The sequence below is a fragment of the Halichoerus grypus genome, chromosome 6, assembly GCF_964656455.1.
Source record: "Halichoerus grypus chromosome 6, mHalGry1.hap1.1, whole genome shotgun sequence".
Classification (NCBI taxonomy): Eukaryota; Metazoa; Chordata; class Mammalia; order Carnivora; family Phocidae; genus Halichoerus; species Halichoerus grypus.
In genome coordinates, this window is record NC_135717.1 from 105698884 (window position 1) to 105718983 (window position 20100).

The following is a 20100-nucleotide window of genomic DNA, read 5'->3' on the forward strand; positions in this document are numbered from 1 at the left end:
AAAACGTCTTGCTTCATAGAGCAATATATAAACACAACTTTTGACATTGCATGTGTTTAAATTAGCATATTAAATATCTGCTTAATATAAAAATAGCATTTGACGTAGATGGGCTTGCTACATTGGCTGAATTTTGTGTTGTACTCTTAATACGGTCAATGATAGAACCATGGCCTCCAGGTGAATGGTTAAGATAACCATTTAGTGCAAGTTACACATTTATCATTCACCATCTTGATGCACAAAAATTCAGTGTTTAATTTGTCATTGAGAATTTACCTGTTTTGTTTTTTTTAATGCCATGCTGCTAAAAGGGCTTATTGCATCCTTTGAAAACAGTAAATAAACAGTTGTAGACTCGCATCATATGGTAATGGCAACAGGATAGCAGCAAGGGCACTCAGACAACTCTCTATACGTAATTGCAGGACTGCTTCATCTTTATTTCTAACACATTTAAATCCACATCACCTATAATTTCCTGTGTTTAATGACTGACCTCAGTCATTAAAGGCTTCATGCATCTCAAAAGCCATGAAATTGTGCTTCCGTTTTCTGAGTAAGCTAAAGGGAAAGATGATTAGCTGAGAATGAGAAAAAGAAAGGTACTTACTTTCAGCAAAAATTATTGAAGACTTTAACCAGATTTGTGTTAACCAGATTTAACCACTCCCATATTGTTCACCTTCTTTTAGTAGTTTTGAGAAAGAGGGGTCTTATCTGGGGACTAGTCCTTTGTTGTTGCTTTGTATGCTACTTCTCCGTATCACATGATGATCCTCACCCCTCTTAGTTCTATCTAGGCCCTACATTCTTTCCCTGACTGATTACAAAAAGAAGAGCTTGAACGCTCTGTCTTCCTTGAAGCTGCACTGTCACGGCCTACACAATTCTTTAACAACAAAGACAACAGCTATAGCGGACTCCATTGAATGGCAACATACCTTGAAATGAGTTATAGCTCAGGAGAAAATAGATCTGTTACCTAAATATGACTGCTTTATATTCTAAAGGAAAAGAATAAACAAGGGGTTCTTTTCGTTGGTTAAACTTATTCCTAGATCCTCTGTCTTACAGTCTACTATTCTTCCTTTCTCAATATTATGTTTTTTTCTTAGAACACATTGGAAAACTCACTTAATCTTTCATTTACTTGTTCATTATTTTATTCATTCAATAGAATATGTGTTGAGTTTTTACCGTTATGTCAGATAATAGCAAATAATGAGATAGAAGAGTAAGGAAAAATTGTTGCTGATCCCCACTCTTGTAGAGCTTACAGAGTAGAGGTAGAGCAGAAAATATTCAAATAAACACATAAAGCAAATTTAAATTAGAAATGGAGACAAATGCTGCAAGGAAGAATAAACAGTGCTAAAGTGGACCATTGGAAAATTGTATCATGTCAACTAAGCCGATGTATAGTTCCCAAAGAAATAGCATGTGTGCAGAACATTTAACAAGGGAAATGGCATTTCCAACAAAGTGGATGGAGCTAGAGAGTATTATACTAAGTGAAACAAGTCATTCAGTGAAAGACAAATACCATATAATTTCACTCAAATGTGGAATTTTAGAAACAAAACAGATGAACATAGGGAAAAGAAAAAAATAGAGAAAGGCAAACCATAAAATAGACTCTTAACTATAGAGAGCAAACTGAGGGTTGCTGAAGGGGAGGTGGGTGTGGGGAGGAATTACATGGGTGATGGCCATTAAGGAGGGCAACTTGTAGGGGCGACTGGGTGCCTCAGTGGATTAAGCATCTGCCTTCAGCTCTGGGATCGAGCCCCACATCAGGCTCCCTGCTCAGCAGAGAGCCTGCTTCTCCCTCTGCCCCTCACCCTGCTCATGCTCTCTCTCTCTCACCCTCTCTCTCTCTCTCTCTATCTCTCACAAATAAATAAGTAAAATATTTTTTTTAAAAAAAGGAGGGCACTTGTTGTGATGAGCACTGGGTGTTAATATGTAAGTAATGAATCACTATATTCTACTCCTGAAACTAATACTACATTATATGTTAACTAGATTTTGTGTGTATGTGAGAGAACTAAAATTATATTTAATATTTTTATTTTAGGGTGCAAAAACGAAAACAAGCAAACAAACAATAACAATAAAAACTTGAAATAGGCTTATCAAATGATCTAAATTTATCCTTTCCAGGGAAGCAGAAGGTAGACCATCCTGCTTCACTGCTGGCTTGCACTCTGCTGGGTTTTGATCCTTCTTTGAGTCATAGTCTGGATCATTTTCCTCATCTCCCTGTTGTTCTTCTTCTGCTTCTTCTTTCTTCTCCTTCTTCTCTTCTCTTCCTCTTCTTCTTCTTCTTCTTCTTCTTCTTCTTCTTCCTCTTCCTCTTCTTCTTCCTCTTCCTCTTCTTCTTCCTCCTCCTCCTCCTTCTTTTTCTTCTTCTTCATCATCATCTTCAATAGCTTCTCCAGTAAAGTATAACACTGACCTTGGGATTAAACACTTAAATAAAAAGTGACCAATTTCAGAGTCTGCAGCAAGGATAGCTTCAGCATCATCACCCAAATCTCCACTCTTGGGAACTTCAGGAAGGGCAAAAAAAAAAAAACCAAAAAACAAAAAACTAAAGGAAGAGTCATTGGAAACTGTTTTGGTCACAGTATGAACTGTCCCACATCCCTTGTGTTTCTGCTTCTTCTTAATGGTTTTTAAAGTGACATTTTTTCCTTTTTTCCAATCTGTCTGACACCCTGTATAACCCATAATTTCTGGTCCATCAAAAGAAAAGGGTTAAGAATCATTTGGTTCTGACCTCATCCTATATGTCTTTGTCAACACTTCATTTGTGAAATATTTATTGGGTTCAAAGGAAAGTTCTAGGACAAAACTCATGGGCTGGCCAGTATCTGAGAACTTCACTTTAAAATGTCTGAAGTGCTTCAGAATAGATTCATCATGCTCCTGAGCCATATCACTGAGCAAGTCAACATTCTTTTTTTTTTTTTAAGATTTTATTTATTTATGAGAGAGAGAGAGACATAGAGAGAGTGTGCGTGAGGAGGAGCAGAGGGAGAGGGGCAAGTAGACTCTGCATTGAGTGTGAGCCCCATGCAGGACTCCACGACCCTGAGATCATGACCAGAGCTGAAACCAAGAGTCCAGTGCTTAACCAACTGAGCCACCCAGACACCCCACAAATAAGCATTCTTAAAAACAGTCTACCAAAATTCAGTAATTCCCTGAAATTTCATCCTCCTCATCTGGGTTCCATTCACATTCTTCTTCCTTAGGTTCATAAATTGCATTAATGATCTCAAATCACTTATCAAATAGAGGCTGATAGAGAACAACATACTTTATTTCAAGATCATGAGCTTCCTCATAGAATTTGGCTTCTATCTGTGCACATTTAACTTGAAGGTTTTTGAGAGTATTCACTTGTCTTTTAACTACCCAAGCAAACTTTCAATGTATACTGTTGGTGTTTCTACCAGACATCAAGTCTCTCTTGAAAGGCTGTAAGAATCTGAGGATTTTGCATCATCTGAACAGTCAGATAATGTGCTTTGATTATTGTTTCTTTACCAGCTTCTACTACTTCTTCAACATCATCCAAATCTTGATCAAATTTAGACTGTTCTTTGTCGTTGATGTCTGCCATGTTGTAAGAACTCCAAATATCGGTGGCTAGCATGGGAAGCCAGGCTGCTGGAGCTATGCAGGCAGTGATTCAGGATGGCGGCAGCAGCAGCAGGAGGAGCAGGAGGTGGTGTCATGAGCAGATGGCTCTAAAAAAAGCAATGAACTAGAATTTAAGTAAAAACGTGAAACAAACAAGGGAGATGGCAGAGGAAAAAAATGTCATATTGGAGTCAACAACATATGTAATATTCCTATAGTGGAAGAGGGAATAAAGAGTGCAAGGCTACAAGAAAATCAATATAGCTAAAGGGCAATCAAGGTAGTATAGTAAGAGTTGAGGCTGGGATGCAGGTAGGGGCCAGTGCATGCATAGATGTGTGTAATCTTTGCATTTATCCAGGTAACAGGAGCATCCTTAAATGGTTTTGAGTAGAGAGAATGACATGGTTTGCATTTTGAAAGGTTACTCCATAGGCATTGTATAAAAGAGAGGATAGAAGTTGCAAAGTGGATGTAGGTAGAGGCTCTCGATTTTGATTATCCTAGCATCCTAGCATGGCCACAGGTTATTATATCACAGGAGTTGGGCATGGAGAGAAGAATGTGGGTTTACAAGATATTTAGGAAGTAAAGTGCATCAAAACATGAGGGAGAGGTGTCAAGAGTAATGCCTAATTTTCTACCTTGTGCAATTGAATAGGTGATAAGATTTACTTGAAATCAGAAACACTATATAAGAGAGACAAATCTGACACAAGATCATTTTTCCACTTAATTTTTAGAACAGTTTTAGATGTCTTAGAAAAATTGAGCAGATAGTACAGAGAGTTCCCACATACTCCCTCTTGCTCACACACAGTTTTTTCTATTATTATATCTTCAATGTGGTACCTTTGTCACAGTTAAAGAAGAATACTGATACATTATGAAGGAAAGTTCGAAGTTTACTTCAAAGTCCACTCTGTGTTTTACAGTTCTATGGGTTTTGACAAATGCCTAGCGTCATGTATTTACCATTACACTATAATATATAATAGTTCCATTACCCTATAAATTGCCTGTGCTTCACCTGTTGACCATCCCTCCCACTCCCCCTGGTACCCCTGTCAACCATTGATCTTTTTACTATCTCTATAGTATTTCCTTTCCCAGAAAGTCATGTGGCTGAAATTATACAGTATATACCCTTTTCAGACTCACTTCTTTCATTTAGCAATATTCACTTAAGGTTCCTTTATGTCTTTTCATGGACTGATAGCTCATTTCTTTTTAATCACAGAATAATATTACATTGTATGATTGTACCAGTTTCTCCACTTATCTACTGAAGGATATCATGATTACTTTCAGTTTTGAGGGATTATGAATTAAGCTCCTATAAACATTCATGTGCAGATTTTTGTGTGAATGCAAGTTTTCAATTCAACTGTAAATGCCTAGGGGTGTGAATGCTGGATTGTATAGTAAGACTATGTTTAGCTTGGTAAGAAACTGCCAAACTGTTTTCCAAAGTGGCTGTACTATTTTGCATTCCCACCAGCAATGAACGAGTGTTCCTGTTATTCCATATTTTTGTCAGTATTTGGTATTGTAATTTTGTTGTTGTTGTTCAGAGATTTGTGTAATCACAATTTGAAATATAACTCTATGAGTAATTGACTGGATTTCCAATTTAAATGGCTCATATTTTCCTCAGTAAACATATGCTATTTTAAAATAATTCACAAAGTTGAAAGCATGCAAAAACCAGGATTGCTGAGGATAAATGGAAACCTAACTCTCAAATCAAGACATTTCCATTATATAAATAATTAACAATGAAAGTGACATATATCTTAACATATATTGCAAACATTAGATATTTTAAAACCACTTTAAATATATTTGGAGCTCGGAACAAACATTTGTTTAGTTTTTTTTTTTTTTTTTTTTAAGGAAGTTGTAGCTGAAATTCCAAGAAGTAATGGTAGAACATTCCTGCTGTCCCCCTGGTGCTATGATCCTCATAGTGTTGCATTTCAAAGAAACTAGTTAGGTCTCTTGCCAAATGGCAGTGTTACCTGGTAGGAATACCTAGCTTTGTTCCTCATGACGTGAGTGAGGAAGGATGAAATCTTCTCATTTGGATACAATTTTTACTGCAATAGCAGACAGAGCCCTCCGACATCTGAATATATGCATAATAAGTTCAGCAAAGAGCAGTAACTACAAAACAGCTCTTAGAGTGTGTATAGTGCGAGATCTCTTTGAATGCTTAGAGGTAAAATTTATTTACCATAGGAAGTGATATGAACAGCTAGAGAGAGAGCATTTACAAAAGAGATGATGAAATGTGAAGAAAAAAATATCTATATTCCAGAGGGGGGAGACAAACTTGCCAAAAATAGCTATGACTATATCAGAGGGAGACACAGGAACCCTCAGACCAATTTTCTGGTCCACAGATATGCTTTATTTTCTATATAATGTTCAAAAATAATTTGAACCAACATTTATTTTGTCCCAGCTTATTGTAATATAATTGTCATATAACATTGTGTAAGTTTAAGCTATATGTTGTCAGGATTTGATATACTTATAAATTGTGAAATGATGACCACAGTAGGGTTAGTTAACAGTTCCATCACTTCCCATAATTACCATTTCTTTTTTGTGGTGGGAACATTTAAGATTTACTCTCTAACAACATTCAAGTACATATCAAATATTATTAACCATAATCTCCATGTTCTATGTTACATCCCCAGAACTTATTCATTTTATAATTGGAAGTTTGTATCCTCTGACCTACCTCTCCCTATTTACTCTGCTCCCCCAGCCCCTTCCAAACACCATTCTAATCTCTGTTTCTATGACTTTGACTTTTTTAGATTCCACATATAAGTGATATCATATGGTATTTGTCTTTCTCTGTCTGGCTTATTTCACTTAGCATAATGTCCTCAAGATCCATCCATATTGTGACAAATGGCAAGATTGCCTTCTTTCTCATGGCTAAATAATATTCTATCATATGTATAAATGTGTTGTGTCTTCATTATCCATTCATCTATAGCCAGACTTATAGGTTGTTTCCATATCTTGGCTATTATGAATAATGTTGTAATATACATGGCAGTACAGATATCTCTTTGAGATTCTGATTTCATTTCCTTTGGATATATACCCAAAAGTGGGATTGCTGGGTCATATAGTAGTTCTATCTTTAATTTCTTAAGGAAGCTACGTACTGTTTCACATAACTACACCAATTTACATTTCTACCAATAGTGCAAAAGGGTTCTCTTCTGTCCATATCCTCACCATCACTTGTTATGTTTTGTCGTTTTGATACTAGCCATTCTAACAGGTTTGAGGTGGTATCTTACTGTGGTTTTAATTTGCATTTCCCTGATTAGTGATGTTGAGTATCCTTTCGTGGACCTGTTGGCCATTTGTATATATTCTTTGGGGAAATGTCTGTTCAGTTCCTCTGCCCATTTTAAAATTAGATTGTTTGTTTGTTTGTTTTTTTACTATTGATTGGATGAGTTCCCTATATATTTTGGATATTGACTCCTTATCAGCTATATGATTTGCAAATATTTTATCCCATTCTGTGGGTTGTTATCATTCAGTTTGTCATTTATTTCTATTGCTGTGCAGAAGCTTTTTAGTTTAATGTAGCCCCCCCCTTATTCAGTTTTGCTTTTGTTGCTTGTGTTTTTGGTGTCATAACTAAAAAATCATTGCTGTGACCAATGTCAAAAAGCTTTTTCCATATATTTTCTTCTACGAGTTTTATGGTTTCAAGTTTTACCTTTGAGTTTTTAACCCATTTCAAGTTAATTTTTATGAGTGTTGTAAGATAGGAGTCCAATTTAATTCTTCTGCATGTGGTTATTTAGTTTTCTGTCAGCACTTACTGAAGAGGCTATCTTTCCCCCACTGAGTATTCTTGGCTCCCTTGTCAAATATTAGCTGACCATGTATTCAAGGGTTTATTTCTGGGGTCTCAATTCTGTTCTATTGGTCTATGTGCCTATTTTTATACCATCTTAAACTGTTTTGATTACTATAGCTTTGTGGGATAGTTTGAAATTATGAAATGAGATGCTTCCAGATTTGTTCTTTCTCAGGATTGTTTAGCTGTGGGCTTGTCATATATAGCCTTTATTATGTTTTAGGTACATTTCTTTTAACCCAACTTGTTGAGAAGTTTTATAATGGAAATATGTTTTTACATATAGATGCTTTTGCTGCATTTTTGAGATGATCATGTGATTTTTATCTTTCATAATGTGGTGTATCACATTTATTAATTTGCATGTGTTAAACCATCCTTGCATCCCAGAGATGAATCCCATTTGATCATGGTGTATGATCCTTTTAATATGCAATTTAATTCATTTTGCTAATATTTCATTGGGAAATTTTGCATCTATATTCAGTAGGAATGTTAGCCTGTAATATTCTTTTTTTAGTTTTCTTATCTGGCTTTGCTATCAGTGTAATGTTGGTCTCGTATAATGAGTGTAGGAATGCTCCCTTCTCTTCAATTTTTTGGAAGAATTAGAGAAGGATCAGTGTTAATTCTTCTTTAAATGTTTGATAGAATTCACCAGGGAAACCATCTGTCCACTGACAGACTTATGAAATTCTCTTGTAAGTTACAGCTTCTTTTCTTTTGCTACTTTTAATATTATCTCTTTTTCTTTGACTTTTGACAGTTTTACTATAATGTGTCTTGGAGAAGATCTCTCTAAGTTGAGTTTATTTTGTGACCTGTGGGCTCCATGAACTTAGATATCCAAATCTCTCCACAGATTTGGGATGTTCTCAGCCATTATTTTTTAAAATAATCTTTATGCCCCTTTCCCTCTCTTTTAGAACTCCAATAATTTACAGATTATTTATTTTTATGCTTTTATTGTCATTCTTCACCATTTTTCATTCTTTTATCTTCCTAGTCCTCTTACTGGGTAATTTCAAGCTCCTGTCTTCTATCTCACAGATTCTTCTGCTTCAATTATTCTGTTATTGATGTTCTCCATTGCATTTTTCATTTCATTCAGTGTATCCTTTAGCTCCACAATTTCTTTTTGGTTATTTTTTATGATATATCTCCTTGTTAATCTTCTCATTTTATTTATGTACTGTTTTTCTGATTTTGTTGAATTGCCTTTATATGTTTTCCTGTTCTTTGAGCTTCCTTAAAACAGCTATTTTAAATTCTTTATCCTTAAATGTTATAAGGATAAATATATCCTATAGACTTATTCCAGTGTTACAAGGATAAATAAATATGTAATAAAAATAAAACTAATATTTTATTATATTAATAAAAAATAAATATAAATGTTAAATAAACAAATATCTCTATAATGTCTTTGGGATTGGTTAATGGAATATTATTGAGATCCCTTAGTGGTGTCATGTTTTCCTGATTTTTCATGCTCCTTGAAGTAGTGCATTGCTGTCTGCATTTAAAGTTGTAGTCACCTCCTCCAGTCTTACTAACTGGAGAGAAACACCTTCTGTCAGCCCTTTTAAGGGGTCTGAGACTTTTTTAGATTGTCTAGGGACACATCTACTCCATGCTTCTTGCTTTCTCTTCTTCTTTTGAGGCAGAATTCGTTAACTTGTATGCCTTGTCTTAATCCTGTAATGCACCAGACTGGGTGCTAGAAGCCTCTCTTTTGCTTTCCCAAGGGTGGAGCTGAAGCTCAAGTCTGTTGCTTATCCCTGGCTTGCAAATTTTACCCAGCTTTCTGCATATATTCACTAGATATCTGTTGAAGCTTGCTCTTGCCACCATCAGTATTATGCACAGAGAACTGGCCATAGGATGGGAGTGTGGGCGGGTGAGGTGGCTATGCTGGGGATGCCCTTGGGAAAGTTAGAGGAATCTGTGGGTGAGACATTCCTAGCGGCTCATTTTTGGATTTCTTGGTGGAATCTGTGACACAGTTAGTAGGATCCACATCCCTTTTGTGCCTACCAAGAGTCCTATATGCCATTCTCCCAACCTCTTCCTACCCTCCAGTCATGCAGCTCATGACTCAGTACAATGAATGGGTGATAAAGAAATGGGCCTCTTTGGCAACATTCCATAGAGTTGAGGAAACTGGGCACTCATTCACATGCTCTCACTTTCCCCCATGGGAGAAATCAGGAGCTGAGAAAATCTCTCTTGTCACTGCACTGTGCTACCTTGGAGGTGGGGTTATATAGGCAAAGCCAAACTGTTCCTCTCAACCACTCCAAAGCATCCAAACTCATGTTTTCTTGCTCCAGCAGTCTGCTGGAACTACTCCACTGGAAACCTTAGCTTCCACAAAGGCTCTCTTGTCTATGGGTGAGTGTCAAAGATAGCTTCTTCAGCAGCTCCTCGACTACAGCCAAGAGTGGATTTGAAAATGAAACAAGACAGCTGAACTGAGAAGCAGACCATGTTTTCTTAGGCTAAACACAACTTACCCTGTATGAAAAGGCTCAAGTTATCAACACTAAACTGAAATTGGTATGTTGTACTTTCAATTAATTATAATGTTTAACTTAACTCCAAAGAAAATTCAGTTACTAGTTTATATAAAGTGTGTGATTAAATTGTTCCCAAGCAACTATCTTTTTGTTATATGACTCAGCTAAGAAACAATCTGGAGACTTTCAGATAAAAATGGCAAATGAAAGCCATTTTTACCCCTCTCCCTCCTGAAACCAACTGAAAACTACAGAAAGAATGATCCACATAGACTACTCAATTTTTGATATAATTGGAAAACATCTACACTGCCAGTACTCAATGTAAGAAATAAAATTCAGAGCAAATACTGAGAGGGCATGAAAGCAACATGCCCTAGCAGATGATCAAGCTGCATTCAGGGTTCTCACAAGTTGGTGACACATGTGGAAGTCACGAATGTGACTCATGGCTTGAAACTAAAACAGCACAGAGTGCAGGCAGGACAGAGTAAGGAGAGACATAAAATGACACCTTTGCAGGAAGCTCTGCACCTACTGATTTCATTAAACAAAGATAAATAGGTGAGAGATCACCTCATAGAAGAAAATGAAAGACAAAGATCTCCCTTGTAACCCAGCAGCTTTCTTATCATCATGAGTAAAGACATATAGTCAGGGCAATATACACAGCATAAAATTTAAGAAGTGGTTTATGAACTGAATCCAATGTGCCTAATTCCAAGGTGCATCTCCCCAATCTTTACCCCATACAATCACCTGCAAAGATACGGCTCAAGTGATAAGACAGTTATTTTCTTTTTCTTTCTTTCTTCCTTTCTTCCTTTCTTCCTTCCTTCCTTCCATCCTTCCTTCCTTCCTTCCTTCCTTCCTTCCTTCCTTTTTCTTTCTTTCTTTCTTGTTTTAAGATTTTATTTATTTATTTATTTGGGGGAGAGAGAGAGAGAGAGAGCAAGAGAGCACAAGCAGTGGGAACAGCAGAGTGAGAGGGAGAAGCAGGCACCTCTCTGAGCAGGGAGCCCAATGCAGGACTCAATCCCAGTTCCTGGAGTCATGACCCGAGCCGAAGGTAGATGTTTAACCGACTGAGCCACCCAGGCACCCCAAGACAATTATTTTCAAATATGAGAAAGAAATATCTATAACATGCATGGCTTCTTGAAAAACCACCTAGTGATGGAATTATACTGACAAACAGATGAATAAAGGAGTTATTGTAAAGGACTGGTGGTGAATGTGGAATCTATTGAAATGTAAAACTAAGAGAAATTAACTGGAAAATGTTGATTGAGCAAAGTATCTATAACTCTTGATATTGTAGAACTTAAAAATATAGGTAACAAAAATTGAAATATAGAGTATGAGGATACGAGCTTATAAGAAGTTTATGAATGATGTTTTTTCTTATCTCAGAGTGGAATATACATGGACAATAAATTTTGTTTAAATCTAGAAAAATCAAGTTGCAAGGTAATTAAATAAAGTGGTATTGGAAGAACCCATAAGGACTAAAAATAGATTATAGAAACAACTAATTATTTCTGAAAGAAATCATAAACACACAAAATGACATAAAGATACTATAAACCATACAGTGAAAGAAACATTAAAATTAAAAAAATACTTAAAATACAAATATAACACGAAAATATAGCATTAAGATAAGACTCTCAGTTGAATAAATGTTAATAAATTTACCCTGTCAAAGTATCTTGATTAGATTTAAACAAATGTTTTAAAAATGCATAATTAAGATATGTGTGTAGAACAAGTGATTCAGGTTGAAAATAAATAGTCAAGGAAAAAATGAATAGTTTAGAAATATTATAAAGATCAGGTATAAATAAATATTTTTCATGAATCACATGATTAATATTAAGCAAATTTTAATTGAAGACTTAAAGCATTAATGATTCAAGAGAGACATTTTATAAAGAAATTATCACATTAAATAATAAAATTAAATTGAATATTTTTTGAAAAATTAATGTACCATTTTCATGGAAAATGGCACTAAATAAAGAATAAATAATTGGAACATATCTTTGGGTAAAGTTTGGTACAATAGCAAAAAATATAAATAATATTAAGGACTGCAAAATATAATTATTCCTGAGAATCTAATAGAGACATATAAAATACATTTCCTTGAAAATAAAGAATGTCTTTCTATTTAATGTGCTAAAAGAATATTTGCTAAAAATTTAACACAAATAAAATTTAAATTCCATGGTGTAGAAAAAGTGTAGACATATTCTGATTATTGTGCAATAAACATAGGTACTAATAATAAGTACATAAACAAAATCCCATACCCCCTGAAAATTAAACAACCAGGGTAACTGTCTTCCATTTCTCTAAGGTAACAGACAAAAATGAAAATTAAATTTATAACATATCCAAAAAACAGTATAAATAACAACATTGTGTATCAGATACTTAAGAGTTCAGTTAGTTCAGTGCTCAGAGGAAAATTGATATTGTCAATATTTTTCAAATCTATTTAAAAATTTCATAAGCATTCTACTTAAAAATATTTTACAAAAATGTAAACTCCATAAAAATAGAGTTTTGTCTATTTGTTCAATGCTGTATTTCCAGCTTCCAAAAAAGGGCCTAGTACATAGCTGTCACCAGGATGTGGTAATGAGTGAGTGAATCAATGAATGAATAAACTACACAATTAGAAATAAAATAAACTCAAGGAAAAATTAAGAAGTTTGAGATAAGACTAGAAAACACTAAATCAGTAAACAGTCAAATAGAATTGAAATATATTTCAGGGATCAATTATTAAAATTAAGGAAACAAAGAGATTATTAGTTAAATATCAAGAATAAAAAGGAGAAAACATGAATGCACAGCAGTAGATGTGAGATGGAGAAGTAACCACAGATAGAAGCAAAATAATAAAATTAGTGTTGAATTGTGTTATCATTTATTCAATGGTTAAAATATATCGTTGGATAAAGTCTGATATATTCATTCAATGGAATATGATTCAGGTATAAAAATGAACAAACCACTGACATACACAATAAAATTTTTAAATTATGAAGAAGATAAACAACACAATTTAAAAAATATCAACATACTATAACAGGCAACACATAAAAGAAGCTCTCCAAGTTGCCAATAAGCATATTAATAGGTGTTCAACACTATTATTTAACAGGGAAATGTGAATTAAAAACAGATTTTAATACAACTGCATACCATAAGAATCAATACCATCAAAATAAAAACTTAAGTTCTCTAAGAGGTGGAAAGGATATATAATAACAAGAATTATTGGGCATGCAAACAGTTACACCCTAGAATACTATATGCAATATTTACTAAAACTAAACAAATATCTTGTCTATAACCCAGTAGTTGAACCTCAAGGAAATGAGTCTTTATGTCCCCCAAAAGATATATACAAGAATATTCAGAGCTGCCTTATTGATAATATCCAAAAATTTGAAAACCATTCAAGTGCCTATCTATAGTAAAAAAAAGATAAATAGTATTTATATAACAAAATACAACAAAAAGAACAAACTACTGATACATGTAAAATAAAGAAGGAAGTTACAAAACAGTTATACTGTATGGTACCCTTTGCATAAAGCTCAAGAAGAGGTAAACTAAGTCTGAATAATAAAGGACTCTGGCAGATGAGTTGACTGGAAAAAAAGCATGATCAAACGTCTGGGGTGCTGGATATTGTCTATATGTTTCCAGCTGGTTTTATACACATATGTATATATGTGAAAATTCATTAATCTATAAACTTAAGATAGGGCAGCAGGAATTCATTATTTTAATTTTTAATAGCTCTATTACGGTATAATTCATATACAATAAACTTCATATATTAAAGATTATAATTTGATAAGTTTTTGACATAAATATACACCCATGGCATCATCACCATAACCAAGATAATGAACGTATTTAATCATCGCCAAAACTTTTCTCATGTGCCTTTGTACTTCTTTCTAATAGCCCTCTCTCCCTGTATGTCTCCAGGCAACCACCAATCTACTTTCTGTCAGTGTAGATCAGTTTCCATTTTCTAGTAAATTATAAAATGTGATTATACAGTACATACTCTTTCTAGCCTCGCTTCTTTCATCCAGCATCATTATTTTGAGATTCATTCATGTTATTGCATATACTAATGGTTCATTCTTTTTTTTTTTAATTGTTAAGTAGTATTCCATTACGAATTTACCACAGTTTATTCATCAATAATCTGTTGATGCATTTTCAGTTTCAGGCTATGGCAAATAAATCTGGAATGAAGATTCCTGTACAAGTCTTTATATGGATACATGTTTTCGTTTATCTTAGAGAAATACTTAGAAGTGCAATGAATGGATCATATAGTAGGTGTATGTTTAACTTTTTAAGGTATTACTAAACTGTTTATGCAGTGGTTGTACCATTTTACAAACCTATCAGCAGTGTGTGAGATTTTAAATTCTTCCAAAGCCTTGTCAACACATGGAACAATAAACCTTTTTATTTTAGCCATTCTAATAAGTATGTAGCGGTATCATTGTGGTTTTAATTTTCATTTCCCTAATAACTAATTATGCTGAGCATCTTTTCATGTGCTTATTTACTATTGCTATATCTCCTTTGGTAAAACATCTGTTCAGATCTTTTGTCCACTTTTAAAATTTACGTTGTTTGTTTTCTTATTGTTGAGTTTTGAGAATTCTTATATATTTTGGATACAAGCTTTTTTAATCAGATATGTACTTTGCAAATATTTTCTCTGTTGTGAATTACCTTTTTATTCTTCTCATGGTATCTTTTCAAAACAGAAGTTTTTAATTTTAAAGAAGTCTGATTGTGGATTGTGCTGTTCTCATGTCTTAGAAATCTTTGCCTAATCCAAGGTCACAAAGGTTGTCTCCTAGAAGTTTTATGTTTTACATTTTTAGGTCTGTGATCTATTTTGTGTTAAATTTTCTATGTGGTACTAAGTATGGATCTAGATTAATTTTTTTGCATATGGATCTCTGGTTGCTCCAGTACCTTATGCTGAAAAATATAAACTTAAGATTTTTGAACTTTCCTTCATGTATGCTATACCTCAAACCAAAATTAAAAACAAGTAAATAGATGAATGTAATGAAAAAAAAGTCATTTGTAATTGCAAGCAGTAAACACTAGAAAATATGCAGAAATAAACTAAAAAATCATACATATGTGGAAGAATTTTAAAGTTCTATCAAAAGATATGAGAAGAATGTAAGAGTTAAATGATGTAAACATTCAATTCCCCATAATCAAAATTTAAATACAATATGGTTCTTATAAAAATGCCACTCTTAGCAGTTCAGTCCACCTCTGGTTAGTCCCTAGCCTTTTAGGTTTTTCAGCTAACATCCTTGTATTTTCTCTATTCCGCATGCCCAGAATCAGCAAATGTCCCAGAATAAGAGAGGCTGAGGAGTTCTCTCCACTCCAGAGCTTTTTCCCTCTCTGGAGTCTGCCATTATTTCTCATTGTCTCAGCAGCTATCGATCGTCCCAAAAGGATGATTTCTGTATTTTATTTGGATTTTCTAATTTTTCTCAGAGGCAGCTTTGATCTGCCATGACCCTCTCTAGTCAAAACAGGAACAGAAGTTCTGGTATAACCGTCTTCAAACAAACAATCCCCCCCCCCATTAATTGAAAGAGATATGGATGTTTTCTCCAAAACAAAACAAAAACAAACAGAAACCAAAACAGCCACCAAAATCCCTAAATTCTTAAATATATTAAATTTGTATGTAAAATGTACATGTCATTTTTTTTTTTTTAGCACCGTTAAGGGTTCAGGAATATTAGGACTCTAATATACAACTGACACATTTTGGAGGGCAACTCTGCATAAGATAACAGAATTCAACAAATGTACAAGTCCTTTACTCATTAACTCTATTACAATTTACCTTGAAGAAACACTCACAGGCGTATCCATAGGTACAAGATATTTATTGCAATATTTCTGTATGGGGGAAAAAAAGAAAGAATGAGAGAAAGAAAAGTGGAATCTAGCTGCCCATAATAAGGGAATAGTTGTTAAAAAAAACTCATTGTTACTTCCATAGACAGAGGCAGGTATTCAGAAGAATATGTTGATCTGAATGTTCTGATATAAAAGAGCTGCAAAATCCCTGATTAAATACGTAACAGGATATACTTAATTTTTTTTTTTTTTGCAAATACCAAAATGAGCCAGTTAAGGGTCATTACTTCTGGGGAGTAAGATGAGATCTAGAGTAGGAAGAATAGTTTATTTTTATCATATACCTTTGAACTATTTAAATGTTTATTTACCACATCAGTGTATTTGTTTATAAAGATTATTATTAAAAGATAAATTGATGTTCTTAAAGGCAAAAAAAATCTCTGATATATCATTAAACTAGATAATTGAAACAAAACAAAAGGAAGAACATTGCAGTAATTTTTAATTAAATATTACTTTATACTGGTGGTTCCTGTCCATCATCATCTGATTATTGAATTATATTCCAACCACCTGTTCTAAACTTGATGTGCCTTTAATAGCACCTAACTACTAAAAAAAAAAAAGAAGAAGAAGAAGTTTGTAAAAATGACCTAGAAAAGGAATAACTATAGACGTGTACCTACCAACATCCCTGGGAATATTTTAATAGGTAAAGAATTTCTGAAGCAGCCAGTGGGAGATCAGAACTCTCTCTGACAAGAACTGGAAATGACAGATAAAAAGTAAAACTCACTTGTTCAAAGGTTGTGGAAATCTACTGAAGCGACTCATCTACTTTAGTCTATAATCTTATCCTACAAATTTTCAATACATTTTTAGTCACAAAATATATGTAGATAAGCTTAGACATGTATATATGTATATATGAATATAGCCTATCTTGTCAACACCAAAATTTGAATTGTGTATACTTTGAAACAAAAATTATACATTATAGTGCTTTCTGCTCTGCTCATAGCTCTGATTTTTTTTTTTCCCCTACGAATCCTAAATCCTTTCCTTGGGTCTTTGGGCAGCATAAACATAATAACAACATTAAAACCTAATTGGATACATTAATTGCAAGCTTCCATGCTCATGGGCTCTCAACGTAAATTCAAAAGAGTGCTATTTGGTGTCAGAATAAAGAATAGCATGCAAAAGGAACACTAAGGAAATAAGTGGAGGGATGGGTCAACTGGTGAGACTAGGAATATAAAAGACCCAAAATTTGATTAGAAGTAGACACTAATAGGCTGCTGTAAATAATGGGGGGAGAAACAGGATATTACTTGAAAATTACCTTTAATATCAAATCTATATAAAGCACATTAGCGAACAAATAAGTATTAAACATACCCAGATTTATATTCAGTGTCTTTGCGGTGATTACATAGACTGCTATAATTTTACCTTTCTTATTTTCCCATTTAAGTGTAAAAAGCACATAAATAGTAAATACTAAGATCAAACCCTATTATCTATCAACCAGCTTCAACAATTATCAATATATTGGCAATTTTGTTTTGTTTCTGTCTCTTAACCCCTTGTTGCTAGATATTTATTTATCTTTATAGCTTTGTTGAGGTATGATTTGCATGACATAAAATGTACTCATTTTAAGTTATTACTTTTGGTGAATATATAGAGTTGTGCAACCATTATGACAATGCAGTTTTAAAATATTTTCATTATTCCCCCCACCCAAATTCCTTTGTACCTGTGTATAGTCAATCCCCAGACCTAAGAAAACGCTGATCTGCTGTCTCTATAGGTTTACCTTTCCTGGACATTTTGTAGTAAGAGGATCATAAAATATGTAACCCTTTACATATCCCAATTAATTTTAACCTAATAGCTTTTAGCCTAACTCTTTTACTGCATTACTTAAAACAATGGCTCAATACAATATGACCTTGGCCCTAACCAAGATATACGGCAGGGCAATGAAGCAAAATATCTCATCAAACTATCACTTTTCTATAAAACAGAGTTTAAATGCAAGAAAAGAAAAATAACATAGCAGAGAAAATGTAACTCATAACAGAGCAAAACAAAGCTCAGAGCCAGGGTTCCCAGGATGATGATAGACAGTAAGGACAGGAACAGAAATGTGGCCAGAATACTCTCAGGTTTTTCCTCTCCCTACACGACTTGACCTAATTTGGTCTGGTATAGATCAAAAGACTAACTCTGAATCAGTTAGATGAAATTTAAAGGCAGAGGATAGTACGGAAACATGTGGCGAGAACCAGGCCAACATTTGCACTCTTTCTGGATGAGAGAGGGGACAATCCCATTATGAGAGCAGTCATGACTAGTCCAGGACATTATTAATTCAGTAGCGTTAGGATTGTTTGTATTCCAATCCTCTGCTTTCTCACTGGTTTTAGAACAGACACTATCCTCTAGTGAAAAACAGGTTCTGGATAGAACGAGAATAAGAATAAGCACTGTTGATTAGGAGCTGAAAAACAATGAAGCTGGGGAGAGTAAACGAGATTATTGGAGGCAGTACTTAACAGATATTTTTTATGTGTTTCTACCGGTATTCATAAAGCATGGATGGATGGACTACAAAGTATAGCAAGATTTAGGCAGTATGTTATCATAGCATATATCTGAATATTGAATTTATGTGGTATATTATATGGTTTAAAGTACTTATAAATAATGAGCAAAACCACATCATTTTAATATCTTTTGAGAAGTAGATCTGGGTCATTGCATATAAAGATGTTTCCAACTTCTTCCTATATGTAGATTACAGAAAGATCTGAAACCCCAAGTTAACCTTTGAATCAGTGACAGTCACTAATACCCAGTAGCAGCTACAGATCTAAATAGAAGCTGGGCCACCTTAGTATTTTCTTTCTAGTGAGTCTTACTGTCTACTGGATCTTGACAGCATGCCACAGAAAATGAAGAACAAACAGATTGGGCCCTAGGGGTTCATCTGGACAACACTGAGAGGGAAATGTCACCAATTTTATATATTCCTCTTACTGTTGAAGACATGTACTCCTGGGGAATTTAAAAAATACTGCATTTATAGTGTGTTTTTTTTTTTTCCTGCCAGTGGCACTTTCTTGACTATCTCTTTAAATAAACGGACTATCAGTATGAATCATGACGGATGATACTGAAGGATGCCAAAATATCTAGTCAATTCATCTAAAAATATAGTCATATTGATTACCTAAATCCACATAGATAACATTTCCTGATGATTAACTGAACTGGTTTTATCAATATAACCCAAAATATGAATGGGAGGGAAAAAAGGAAAATAGATTAGTTAAGGTTATTATGATTGTTGTATCATCAAATACATCCATTTTGATGCATGCATTAAGTTTATCCAAAGTCATTTTACACTCCGCCTTCTCTATAATAACATGTGAATCTCTAAAAGCTGCTCCTCAAATAACCGAAAGAAATTCTCACATAATTATTATGGATTCAGAAGTAAAAAGAGATTAATCATACACATACAGAGTAAATACAGGATATTGTTGTGTTAAAAGAGAGCAATGTTTTCCTTATTTATGGAAGTTTATGGCAACAGTTAAAGCACTCTTGCTAAGCTTTCCTATACAAGCTTGCAAGATAGGAATATTTTCATTTCTTCAAAAAATCCTGATTAATTTGTGCTCTGGAATTTTTCAAGTCTATTTATAGCATTTGACTTTCACGTAATCACTAGAGTATACCAACAAACGCTAAATAGCCACTTCTGAAGTGTTCAGGCTTGCTATATTTAACAGATAGTAGTTGGGAGATACAGTTAAACTCTGAATTAATCCTTATCTAAATCATACAATGCAAAGTGATAATTTAGATAAACCTTCTACTAAACACTTCAAATATATTAATTCATCTGAGCCTTATAAGAACCCTAAGAATTAGATAGGGTAAGGAGTAATATTTTTTACTCATAGATGAACAGAATGGGGTAAGGGATGTTAAATAACTTATCTTTTATCATTCAGCCTAGTAGAAACTAAAAATACCATTTTTTCCAGA

At 34.0% G+C, this 20100-nt stretch overlaps 1 long non-coding RNA gene and 1 pseudogene across 2 annotated transcripts in view; one reads left to right on the plus strand and one right to left on the minus strand.

Moving 5' to 3' along the window:
• LOC118529579 (uncharacterized) overlaps positions 1-20100 on the plus strand; it is a 479669-nt gene that overhangs the window by 226908 nt on the left and 232661 nt on the right. The gene's annotated exons all lie outside the window — the stretch shown is intronic.
• LOC118539818 (nucleosome assembly protein 1-like 1 pseudogene) lies at positions 2052-3634 on the minus strand (annotated as a pseudogene).